Raw genomic sequence first — 11308 nt, forward strand, 5'->3', positions numbered from 1 at the left:
ATCGGGCTCTCTGCTCAGCAGGAAGCCTGCTTCCTCCTCTCTCTCTGCCTGACTCTCTGCCTACTTGTGATCTCTCTCTGACAAATAAATAAATAAAATCTTAAAAAAAAAAAAAAGATGCAAACCAGTAAACCAGCCCTGGTCCCTCCCCTGCCTAAGACGCTTCCCTAGGAACCCATCACCCACAACTAACTTCATCTATTCTCTTATCTCCATAATTTTGACCATTTGTGCCCACCACCCAATCTGTTATATACTTAATGGTTTTTTAAAAAATTGACTTCACCCAAAAATATCCCTGAAATTCCAGGTTTAGTATATTGGCTATATTTTCTCCAATATGCATTGAAATAAATCCACGAGTATTAAAGTAAACTGCTGTGTGTGTGTCTGTGTGTGTGTGTCTATCAGTTTGTAGCAGAAACTACGCATGCTCTGCCCATATTCCCTTTTTCTTGCTAATTCAGGGCCTGCTGGCTGGACTTTCATCTGCCATCACCTGCCATCACCCTAGGGGCCGGGGGGACATACTGGAGAAGAGAACTCAGGAATTCCGCATGGAAGCAGCTGATACCAACGCCAGAGATTATCAGCAAGCACCTTGGCAGATCTTGGTTGACAGACAGGTAAGACAGAGCCAGTGATGTGCTGGTCAAGGACAATTCGCTCTGTGGGGGGAAGCTCTGATTTGTAGCATTGGCTGGTCCCTATGGTATAAATACCCCTAAGATGGCTGATTTCAAGCTTTCCACCTGATATCACTGAAGGTGGAGCTGGAAAGAGATGCCCTCCCAGGCAGGTGTGAGCCTGCCTTGTGGACCACTGGGAGAGCCCCAGGACAAACATTCTAAAAGGGCACAGGGTCCTTCAGTTCTGAGAGATGCAAGGAGACAAAGACTGGTGTTTACACGGAAGTTGGAAAATATTTACTAACCCACCGCTTGTTGAAAGCTAAGTGGGTGCAGGAGGAAAGGCCTTTGAGCAATGCACAAGGGTCCTTCAGATGGGCCACAGCTGAGGCCACATCCTATGAAGGCAGGGAGTCCCAGGGGCAGAAGGAGACAGGAAGCCCAATTTTCCTGGCTTGCTTGAGGCTAGGTCCTGTCCTTCTCCTGGTAGAAGTAGCCCCTATCCAGAAGCCGAGGAAGAATCAGATTCTGCTGATCCACAAAATCTGGTGGCTGAGGACCTCACTAAAAGAAGAAGTGAAAGAACAATTCTTTCTGCAAGACGGACACAGCTGGATTTCTTCCCTAGAGCAGAAAAACCTGAGACAGCCCTCGGGATATTGGATGTCTCTGGCCTGCCCAAGGATACCCAAGTGCTGGGTCTGGAGTCAAACGCGTGCTTCTCATGGGCTTGACCCCAAAACTCCTGGAGTAGGTTGGCATACTTGGGAAACTTTTGCTTTTGGGGTTCCAAGACACAGTGTGGGTCAAGGAAGCTGCATGCCCTGGGAAGCAGGAGCCAGTGCTCTGACTCAGCCCTGGAGGGGCGTGTGGACTTGGACTACGGGCTCTTCCTCTAAGCTCTCATGAGACAGTCACGAAAGCACTTTGCACACTGCAAAGCCTTGCGCAGAAATGAGCAACGGCATGAGAGTGATGTCCCATCCACCCAAGACTCCTGGGAAATAGCCCCTGTTCATTAGCTCAACACCAACCCTCATGCTGTGCCTATGAACCATCCCTGCCCTCCAGAGGCGTATCATCTCAGCAAGAAGACAAGGCACACAAGAAAGCCCGCTTTACTCATCCTCTCCCCGGTCTCTGCCACTATGGACAACACTAAAGAATGGCTCCTTACAAGGGATGACCTCTTCATGGATGCGATCTCCTAGAATATCTTAACTCCAACAGGTGGATCTGCCTATACAACAGGGATGGTTCTGATTATTCTGCAACCTTTGAGAAACAAGGGGAGACACTGGACCAAGGGTTGATAGACTTAGATTTGGTTTTCAGCTCTACTAACTTACTAACTGAGTGGTCAAGGTACTAACTCTCCCTGGGCCTCAGTTTTCCTACCCATAAGATGGGCTTAGGGATCCTTACCCTGTGTGCCAGCCTAAAAGCATCGTCAAGAACTTACTTGAGTTTGGGGGTGCCTGGGTGGCTCAGCGGGTTAAAGCCTCTGCCTTCGTCTTGGGTCATGATCCCGGGGTCCTGGGATGGAGCCCCGCATTGGGCTCTCTGCTCAGCAGGGAGGCTTCTTCCTCCTCTCTCTCTGCCTGCCTCTCTGCCTACCTGTGATCTCTGTCTGTCAAATAAAAAAAAAAAATCTTAAAAAAAAAAAAAAAGGAACTTACCTGAGTTTGTGGGTATGAGATGGGAACTCCTCATTCACATATGAAGACTGATGAGTGCTATTTGGCCGGATCACAGGCCTGGATCTTTAGGAAAGAATGCAGAACATCGGGAATGATAAATATGTGGGGAAATAAAAAAAGCAATCTTTTTTCCTGGTAATTTGTGTAAAACACATATGACTGTTTATAGCAAAAACGAAAATATTTTATCATGGGGTTTGTTGCATAGGTTGATGTAAGACATATGATAACAATAACATGAAGAATGAGAAGAAATGGATCTATGTGGCTGCAAAGTACTTAGAATTTATGCCAAATGGTACCATATTAGCTCTAAGTTGACTTTGAAAAGTTACTGATTTATATCATACTCTTTAAAGTAACCACTAAAAAGGTAATGCAAAGGGACACCTGGGTGGCTCAGTGGGTTAAATAAAGCCTCTGCCTTCAGCTCAGGTTATGTTCCCAGGGTCCTGGGATCGAGCCCCACATCAGGCTCCCTGCTCAGTGGAGAGCCTGCTTCTCCTTCTTCCTCTGCTGTTCCCCCTCCTTGTGCTCTCTTCTATCTCTCTCTTTGTGTCAAATAAATAAATATATAAAATCTTTTTTAAAAGATTTTGAAATAAATCCACAAGTATTAGATAGAGATAAAGCAAAAAAGAGATAAAGAGATAAAGCAAAAAAGCAGATAGGTAAATTAAAAGAAATACTAAAGTAAATATGCAATTAACCCAAAAAAAGGCAGGAAAGTGGGAACAGAGGAACTAATAACAAAAACAAAATAAAAGGTAGAATAAGCAGGAGCCAAATAAAATAGTAGATTTCAACCCTAAACCATTACATTGGTGATTATATTAAATGTAAACGGCCCCAAGACCATCCCTACATTCCACAATTCACAAGAAGGACTCAGGGCTCAGCAGGTAGTCCTATAGATGCACTGGTGTATTAAGCATACACCTGTGGACTGTAAGAAAAAAAAAAAAGACTCAAGTGGAGTCTGGAGGAATCCATACGCAGGCTTCCTCATGCTCTCTCCCTCCCATGAGAGATCACACAGATCACACACTTCCACCAGCCATGAAAAGGCAGCAACACGTGTATGTGTTCCTGCACACAGAAGCCCATTACAGACTCAACATAAAACCAAGAGTTTTACTGGAGGCTGGCCAGGCTGGCCTCTGCCTCAAATACATCAAAATTCCAGACTCCCTAAAGGAAAGCAGATGTTCAGGATACAGTGAATCATCCTTATCAGCTAACCCTTGATTAGGAACACACCAAGAATCAAGTTCCCAGAAGCCAACCAACCAAAGGTTAACTTGCAATTGGGCTTTCGGAAGGCTAGGCTTCAGTTCTATCCTTCTTTACTTTTTTCCGCACAGGGATTGTCAGACCGGATAAAAGACCAAGACTCCACTACCCGCTGTCTACCAAAAATGCATTTTATTTTATTTTTTTTAAAGATTTTATTTATTTATTTGACAAACAGAGATCACAAGTAGGCAGAGAGGCAGGGGCTTGATCCCATGACCCTGGGATCATGACCTGAGCTGAAGGTAGAGGCTTTAACCCACAGAGCCACCCAGGTGCCCCCCAAAGCGCATTTTAAATAATAAGGACCCAGAGGGGCTGGAAATTGATGGGAAATGATATACTATACAAATACAAGGAGGGACATTTCATAGTAATTCACCAGGAAGACAGAACAATCACATGTATGTGCCTAGTAATAGAATTTAAAGATCCATGAAGCAAAATTTACCCATAAGTCAAGGGAGAAATAGATCTACACTCACAGATAGTTTAACACGGCTGTCTCTGTAACTGATAAAACAAGTATGTAAAAATCAACAAGGACGTAGGAGATCTGAATCACCTTGATGTAACTGACACATACAGAACACGACAGCCAATAAATGCCAAACACGCATTTTCCCCAAACGCACACCCATCATATGGCCCGTGCAACACCCTGTGTGCTCGGTCAACGGCTCCCTACATTGTAAAGACTGAAATGTTAAAGACTATGTTCTTCCAACCACCGTGGAGTTAAGTTAAAGCCAGAAACAATAATGTATCCAGGAAACCATATTTGAAAACTAAACAACACATTTCTAATTAATCCATGGGTCAAAGAAGGAGTTACGGAGGAAATTATAAAAAAACGTTTTAATTGGATAATAATGAAAACACAACATATCAAAAGTTGTGGGAGGCAGCCAAATAATGCTAGTTGGAGACTTATCGTTTTTAATGCTTACATTATTATTATTTTCAAGATTTTGTTTATTTATGTGCTTATTTATTTATTTATTTTAGAGAGAGAAAGAGTTCACAAGTGGGGAGAGAAGCAGAAGGAGAGGGAAAGAGAATCTGAAGCAGATTCTACACTGAGTACGGAGCCCAACTCGGGGCCCGATCCCATAACCAGGAGATACAACCTAAGCCAAAACCAAAGGTCAGGTGCTTAACCAACTGAGCCACCCAGGTGCCCCTAATGCATATATATATATATATATATATATATATATATATATATATAGATAGATAGATATACTTTTTTTTTAAGACTTATTTATTTATATGACAGAGAGAGATCACAAGTAGGCAGAGAGGCAGGCAGAGAGAGAGGAGGAACCAGGCTCCCTGCCGAGCAGAGAGCCTGATGCGGGGCTTGATCCCAGGACCCTGAGATCATGACCTGAGCCAAAGGCAGAGGCTTAACCCACTGAGCCACCCAGGTACCTCTAAGGCTTATATTACTAAGAAAGGGGAAAAATGAGGTGCCTACTTCCCCCCTCCCTCTGCTCCTCTCCCTTTTTGTGCTCTTTCTCTCTCTCTCTCTCTCACTCACACTTTCTCTTAAACAAAATATTTTTTTAAGAAAAGAAGGTGAAAGACAACACACAGAAAAGGATAAAATATTTGTAATGTATACATCTGATAAGGGGCTTGTATCTCAGCTACTTAGAGAACTTTTACAACTCAATAATAAAAAGACAAATAACCCAGTTTTAATCATCAAAGGATCTGAATTTCTCCAAATCTCCAGAGAAGATATTTGAATGACCAGTAGGCATGGGAAAAGATGCTCAACATCACTCAAATCAACTCAAAACCACAGAGATAGTATTTTAGTCCTTGACACCCGCTCTAATGGCGGCAATTAAAAAGACGTGAAAGGGGCACCTGGGGGGCTCAGTGGGTTAAAACATACAGCCCTGCAATTCTGCTCCGTGCAAAAGTTTGCATATGAACGTTCATAGCAACAGTATTCACGATGGCCAAAAGTAGAAACAACCCAACTATCCAACTGATGAATGAGGAAATAAAATGTAGCATATCCCTATGATGGGATATTACTTGGCAAAAAAAAATGAAGTCCTCGTTCATGCTATGCAGATGAATCTTGGTAACATTATGCTTAGTAAAAGGAACCCGTCGCAAAGGATCACATATTGTATGATTTTATTTAAATGAAATATCATAAACAGACAAATCTATAGAGACAGAAAGTATATTAGTGGTTGCCTAGGTTTGGGGGTAGGTGATGAGGAAGGGGGTGGAAAGAGGAGTGACAGCTAATGAATACAGGTTTTCGGGGGGAAAAGGCAATGAAAACATTCTAAAATTGATCATAGTGTTGGTCACACAACTTTGGTAATATACTAAAAACCATTGGATCGTGCCTTTCAGAGAGTTGAATTCTATGATATGAAAATAGATCTCAGTAAAGCTGCTACGAAATAAGTGAGCATTTTGACGAGAAAATTCAGCAAGTTACATGAAAACATTTCTTGAACAATAAAACTTGCTGAAGATGTGCTAGAAAATCTGATGCTCTTTTTATCTATTAAATAGATCGATTTCATTGTCAAAAACCTTTCCATGTCTTTTCAATAAATGGTGTTGGGAACACTGGACAGTTTCTTGCAAAAGAATGAAACTTGATCATGTAATCACCCCATATGTAAAAATAAACTCATATGGACTAAAGACCCAAATGTAAGCCGTGAAACCATAGAACTCCTAGAAGAAAACATGGGCAGTAATGTCTTGGGCATTGGTCTTAGCAATATCTTTTTGGATCTGTCTCATCAGGCGAGGACAACAAAAGCAAAAATTTAAAAATTGGGAGTACCTCAAACTAAACGCTTTTGCATAGTGAGGAAAACCTCAACAAAACAAAAAGGCAACCCATTACATAGAAGATATTTGCAAATGATAGAGTCTATAAGGGGTGAATATCCAAATAAATAAAAACTTCTGCAACTCAACACCCCCAAAATAATAATAATAATCCAATTTTATTAAACTTTTTAAAATTTTTTTAAAAATTTTATTTATTTATTTGACAAAGATCACAAGTAGGCAGAGAGGCAGGCAGAGAGAGAGGGGGAAGCAGGCTCCCCGCTGAGCAGAGAGCCCGATGTGGGGCTCGATCCCAGGACCCTGGGACCATGACCTGAGCCAAAGGCAGAGGCTCAAACCCACTGAGCCACCCAGGCACCCCAATAATAATCCAATTTTTAAAATGTGCAGAGGACGTGAATAGACTTCTTTCTAAAGAAGACATGAATATGGCCAACATGAAAAGATGGCCAACATCACTGATTATCAGGAAATGCAAAACAAAACCTCACACCAGTCAGAATGGCTAATATCAAAAATAAAAGAAATAACAAATGTGGGCAAGGGTGTGGAGAAAAAGGAACACTTGTGCACTGTTAGTGAGAATGTAAACTGATGCACCCACTATAAAAAATAATACGGGGCCCCTGGGTGGCTCAGTCTGTTGATTTTACAACTCTAGGTTTCAGCTCAGGTCACGATCTCAAGGTTGGGAGATTGAGCCCCTCACGGGGCTCCATGCTCAGCAGGGAGTCTGGTCAGGATTCTCTCTCTCCCCGCCTCTCCCTCAGCCCGTTCTCCCACTCATGCTCTCTCTCTCTCTCAAGTAAATAAATAAATCTTTTTAAAAAATAGCATAGAAGTTCCTTAAAAAGTAAAAATAGAAATACCATATGACCCAATAGTTCCACTTCTTGTATTTACCCAAAGAAAATAAAAACACTAATTCAAAAAGATAGACATACTCCTAGGTTCATCGCAGTGGTATTTACAATAGCCAAGACATAGAAGCAGCCCGAGTGTCCATGAGTAGATGAATGGATAAAGAAGATGAGATATAGACACAATGGAACGTTACTCAGCCGCAAAGAAAGAAAAGAAATCTTGCCATTGCAGCAACATGGACAGACTGGAGGGTATTACGCTAAGGGAAGTAAGTCAGACAGAAAAAGACAAACACTGTATGATTTCACTTATATGTGGAATAATAAACAAAACGAGTAAACCACCAAAAACCAGATCCATAAATACAGAGAACAAACTGGCGATTGCCAGAGGGGAGGGTGTTGGGAGATGGATGAAATAAGGAAGGAGATTAAGAGGTACAACCTTCCCTTATAAAATAAGTCACGGGGTGGGGGGGGGGCTTCTGGGTGGCTCAGTGGGTTAACAGATGTGAAAAACCTCTTTACTGAACCTCTGCCTTCGGCTCAGGTCATGATCTCAGGGTCCTGGGATCGAGCCCCACATCGGGCTCTCTGCTCCGTGGGGAGCCTGCTTCCTCCTCGCTCTCTCTGCCTGCCTCTCTGCCTACTTGTGATCTCTGTCAAAATAAATAAAATCTTAAAAAAAAAAGTCACAGGGATGTGGAGTGCTGCAGAGGAAATACAGCCAATAATATTGTAATAATTTTGGATGGTGACAGATGGTAGCCACGCTTACCATGCTGAGCATGTCACAATATATATATGTATAAGTGGGGGTGCCTGGGTGGCTCAGTGGGTTAAAGCCTCTGCTTTCGGCTCAGGTCATGGTCTCAGGGTCCTGGGATCGAGCCCTGCATTGGGCTCTCTGCTCAGCAGGGAGCCTGTTTCCCCCCCCTCTCTCTGTCTGCCTCTCTGCCTACTGGTGAACTCTCTCTCTCTCTGTCAAATAAATAAATAAAATCTTTAAAAAAATATATATATATATATGTATAAGTGTCAAATCACTGTGTCATATGCCTGAAACTAATATAATATTGGCTTAGGTCATGATCTCAGGGTCGTGAGTTCGAGCCCTGAGGGAGCCTGCTTGAGATTCTCTCTCTCCCTCTTCCCCCAACCCCTGCTCTCTCTCATTAAAAAAAAAAGTTTTATAATAAAATGTTGATGACAATGCAATGTTAGGAAGACATAAAGACAAGAAAAAATTAAAAATAAAATAAAAACAAAGAGGAGGGAATTCATTGCCAACAGGCCCACATAAGAAATTCTGAAGTTCTTCAGGCTGAGTAAAGATGATAACAGATGTGAAAAACCTCTTTACTGAAACTAATTACAGTCAGATTTTATAAACTGTGGTAATAGATGGTGAAGGTCAAGCCATCCTAGCCAGAAAATCTGGATGCTAGACCAATTTTGGGTTTTAAATAGACTTTATCTTTTAGAGCAGTTTTAGGTTCAGAGCAAGAATGAAGGGATAGAAATCGCCCATGTAGTCTCTGCCCTCACACATGCATAGCCTCCCCCATTACCAACACCCCCCAATAAAAGGATATGTGTGTTGGGATGCCTGGGTGACTCAGTGGGTTAAAGCCTCTGCCTTCGGCTCAGGTCATGATCCCAGGGTCCTGGGATCGAGCCCCGCATCGGGCTCTCTGCTCATCAGGGAGCCTGCTTCCTCCTCTCTCTCTGCCTGCCTCTCTGCCTACTTGTGATCTCTGTCTGTCAAATCAATAAATAAAATCTTTAAGAAAAAAAAAAAGAAGGGTACGTGTGTTAAAATTGATGAATGTACATGTCATTATTACCCAGAGCCTGTAGTATAATTAGGGTCATTATTACCCAGAGTCTGTAGTATACATTAGGGTTCACTTTTTCTTCTTTTCTTCTTTTTTTTTTTAGTAAGCTCCAGGCCCCACGTGGAGCTTGAACTCATGACCCGAGATCAAGAGTCCCATGCTCTACCACCTAAGCCAGCCAGGCGACCCAGCCTGATCTCAGGGCAGTGAGATCAAGCCCCATATCTGGCTCTGTGCCAGCCATGGAGCCCGCTTATGAGTCTGTCTCTCCCTCTCAAAAAACACACAAACCAAAATGAAAATAATCAGTGTTGGTGAGGACGGGGAGAAATCAGAATCCTGATCCCCGGTTTGGATACGTGGCTGGTGGGAATGGAAAATGGTGGAGCTCCATTGTAAGAAATTGAGGGGCCGTTCCCTTACTGATGAATGCAGAATTACCCTAGGAGTCAGGAGGTTAAGCCCATCTTTTTATTTTCTGTATTTTGATGTTCTGACATCTAGGGCGTTGCTGATCCTGGGGAGATCGCCCCCACCCCCATGGTTAGCTCATTCCTAGAGATAACAAACAATCCACGTATCCTGTGAGTGAACCTTTCACACGCAAACCACCCAGTGCAGGGTCCACACCCTTAGCCACCTCCTTGTTGGGGCTCTCACAGCCGGGGCCACTCTCCCACTGCCCCAGTCACCCCGTGGCCAGGCACCACACAACTAGACAGAGCCCCCATGACCCAGCCTCACTAACCAACCCTAACTCTGTCTATGCTGGTTGGCTGTTCCTTCTGCCAGAAACCAAAGTAAAGTCTCTTGGCCACATTTCCCTCCCTCCATTTGCCTCCTACATGACTCTGGTGCTTTCTCCTGTGCCCCTGTGTCCTCTGCTCCTAGAGATCTGTTAGTGTGAACCTTTTCCTCCATGACAGTGGTTTCTATGTACACGTGTCTTACCATACTGGATTCGAACTAATTCCAGACGCCTTTAAAACAATTCCACTTCTAGGTGTGTGCCCCAAAGAATGGAAAGTATGCCCTCACACTAATATTTGTCCAACAACGTTCCTAGAAGCATTATTCAAAATAGCCAAAAGGTGGAAACAATCCCAAATGTCCATGCAGGGAGGAAGAAACAAACTGCAGTACATCTACATGAAATGGAATATTATTTAGCCAGGAAAAGGAATACGATCCTGACGCAGGCTATGAACTGGATGAACCTGAAAACAGTATGCTAAGCAAAAGTAGCCAGACACAAAAGGGAGCGTGTTGGATTATTTCATTGACATGAGGTATCTTGGGTGGGGCACCTGGCTGGCTCAGTCGGAAGTGCGTGGGGCTCTTGATCTTGGGGCCATGAGTTCAAGCCTCACATGGGGTGTAGAGATTAGTTAAATAAATTTAACAAAACTTTATATGAAGTGTCTCAAATAGGTAAATCCATAGGGACAGACAACAGATTAGTGACTGCTGGGGCACAGGGGAGGGAGTATGTTCTTAATGGATTTATGGTTTCTTTGGGGCTTGACGAAACATTGGAACGAGATGGAGGAGATGGTTGTACATCGTCATGAATGTACTTAAATACCAATGAGTGGTACATTTCAAAGTGGTTAATTTTACGTTATGTGACTTTTATCTCAATTTTTTTAAAAAGGAAAAAAATTACAGTATAGAATAAATAAACAGGCATAAAGGCAATAAGATTGGGGGCACCTGGGTGGCTCAGTTGGTTAAGCGTCCAACAACTCTTGATTGCAGCTCAGGCCATGATCTCAGGGTCGGGGGATGGACCTCTGCATCGGGCTGTGCACACAGTGGGGAGTCTGCTTGAGATTCTCTCTCTCCCTCTCTCTAAAATAAATAAGTAAATCTTTAAAAAAGGAAACACGATTGGCAGGGCATTGATAATTATTGCCGCTGGTGGTGGATCTTGAGTTTCACTATACTATTCTCTTGATTTGTATGTATGTTTAAAATGTTCCATAGAAGATAGTTGTGTGTGTGTGTGTGTGTGTGTGTGTGTGTGTGTGTGTGTGTGTAAGAGGAGGTTTCCAGTGATAGTAAAGACACTGTCAAAGATTTAGGGGAAGGGGTGCCTGGGTGGCTCAATTGGTTAACCATCTGCCTTTGGCTGAGGTCATGAT

At 43.0% G+C, this 11308-nt stretch overlaps 1 long non-coding RNA gene across 1 annotated transcript in view; it reads left to right on the forward strand.

The window, feature by feature from the left end:
• The window catches only part of LOC125090721 (uncharacterized), a 34190-nt gene extending 23141 nt beyond the window's left edge, over window positions 1–11049 (forward strand). Inside the window, exons 5-6 of the long non-coding RNA XR_007124457.1 lie at window positions 468–626; window positions 9268–11049. This is a non-coding gene — a long non-coding RNA (uncharacterized LOC125090721). The remainder of the gene's footprint in view (window positions 1–467; window positions 627–9267) is intronic.
• The last annotated feature ends 259 nt before the right edge of the window (window positions 11050–11308 follow it).

The sequence above is a fragment of the Lutra lutra genome, chromosome 18 (assembly GCF_902655055.1).
Source record: "Lutra lutra chromosome 18, mLutLut1.2, whole genome shotgun sequence".
NCBI lineage: Eukaryota > Metazoa > Chordata > Mammalia > Carnivora > Mustelidae > Lutra > Lutra lutra.